We start from the raw sequence: 2,187 nt of genomic DNA, 5'->3' as shown, positions 1-2,187 counted from the left end.
AAAGAGGTGGTCTATCCTCCGCAACAATGTCCCGACTGGAGCCAATGTCCCTGACTAATTCCCTTTCCACAAGAACCGGCAACATATGTTTTGAAGGCAAGACATGATGCCTCTGGGGGTCCAAGCCAGTGTCATCTAATAGACTAGTGTAGCTTCTAAGATAGCCTTGATGAGTATCAACCTCCCCGCCTTGGAGAGATATTTGTGGTACCAGATGTTGAGCCTCTTCTCCACTTTTGATATGAGCCATGTTCAATCGGCTATCTTGTAGCCAAGGGGTTTTAGTCTATACCCGAGATACCTCAACCCTTCTTCAATTAGCACTTCTGCAAAAGTAAATCTTCTGAGAGCAAACTGGATCTCGTACTAAGAGCATCCGGTGGCAGTAATTGTAGATTTTGCCTCATTTAAGACCATGCCCGTGGATTTTAGGAAGATGCCGAGGGAACGGTGAAAAGAGGTGGTGTCCCCAATTCCCCCATTTAGGAGGATCAGTACATAATTCACAAACAACAAGTGGGTAAGGGTGCATTCCTCTGTAATTTTTATCCTCTCCGATGGTTTGGCTGAGACCCTCCATGATAAGAAGGAATAGCAATGGGGAGAGTAGGCGTCCTTGCCTCAGTCCTCTTTCCGCATGGAAAAATGGGGAGGTTGAGCGATTGATAAGGATGCTGAAGGATACATTCGTGATACAACACAGGATCCATTTGATGAAGGAGTAGGGGAAACCAAGATGGGTTAACAGAATACAAAGGTAGAGCCAGTTTACCCTATCAAAAGCTTTGGACAGGTCGATCTTCAGTATCATGCCTTTGAGTTTCCTGGTCTGAACAGAGTGGAGGAGTTCTTGTGCAGTGCCAACAGCCTCGTGGATTTGTCTGTTCTGAAGGAAAGCAAACTGTTCCGGGGAGATATGGGCAGATAGTATGGGCTTGAGGTGATTAGCAATAATTTTAGCTATGATCTTGTATATGCAATTGCACAGAGAGATGGGTCTGAAGTCATCATAGGACAAGGGATTATCAGATTTGGGGATGAGGGCTATAAACGTAGAGTTGAAGCTCTCCCACATTCTACCCCTCATTCAACATTCTTCTATCAGTCGCAGGAGGTTGGATCCCAGAATGTCGAAAAAAGTTGTGTAAAACTTGACATTCCATCCATCCGGTCTAGGACTCTTATCTTTTTTTAAACATTTGAGGGTTGCTTCCAACTCTCCCAGAGTCACCTCCTTAGTCAAATCCTGCTCCGCTTCCTCATCCACAAATCTAGGGAAAGTCTGTGCAATGCGCATGACCTTCGCCAAGGTGGCGATTGAGGGCTCCTTGTAAATTTCTTTGAAGTGTGCACTTGCTAGAGATGCAAGTCCCCAGAAGGTTTTAACAGAGGTGTCATCCTCCTTCTTGAGCTCCCATATAATGTTCATCGTCTTTCTCCCATTTGCATGTCTGTGAAAACACTTAGTGTTTTCATCTCCTTCTTTGAGCCATATTGCTCGACTACGAAGCCTCCAACACTCCTTTCTGTCTTTTAGTATTTGTGCCCTTTTTTGGAGGAGGGCAGCCAACTTGTCCTTTTGATCTTGAGAGGTAAGTATCCCCTCTGAATCCTCCTCCATTTTAGCTATTCCTTCTTCTGCTAATTTGAGCTGGTGCTCGTCTGTTAAGTTATGGTATTTTCTATGCTTATAACAATTTACTTCTTTTTCTTATTATATTCCACCGATTAGCAATCACATGTACATAAAGTGAAGTGCAGATAGAACATTAAACGATCGACAGAGAACAAGCCAAGACAAGAGGCACAAGATGTGGCGGCTAGCCAGGGACAAACCCCACAATGTGTGGGGAAACCCTTTGATCAAATCTTCTTTTATCTTCAATAATTCAGCAGAGAGAAATAGTACAATAAATCTGATTCATATCAGCAGTAGCAAACCCTAGATCAGTAGCATCAGCATTAGCGGCTTCATTATCAAACTAGGGCAGACCATATCTCACAAACCGACAGTCAGATTGACTTCATTCCACCACCAAAAGTTTCAGCTTCCAGAGGAGGTTCAGATGAACCTACAACACAGTTTAGATGAGGAGATCTTATAGGCCACGCAAGTCAATCTTTACTTCTGCAGTTGCAGCTTCAGTTTCAGCAGTTTCTGGCTTCAAACTAGGGAAGTCGATATCT

Source organism: Pinus tabuliformis, chromosome 3_1 (assembly GCF_031772625.1).
Source record: "Pinus tabuliformis cultivar Carrire ecotype Pingquan chromosome 3_1, CPIR1, whole genome shotgun sequence".
NCBI lineage: Eukaryota > Viridiplantae > Streptophyta > Pinopsida > Pinales > Pinaceae > Pinus > Pinus tabuliformis.
Note: the sequence above shows the minus strand (reverse complement) of the source record.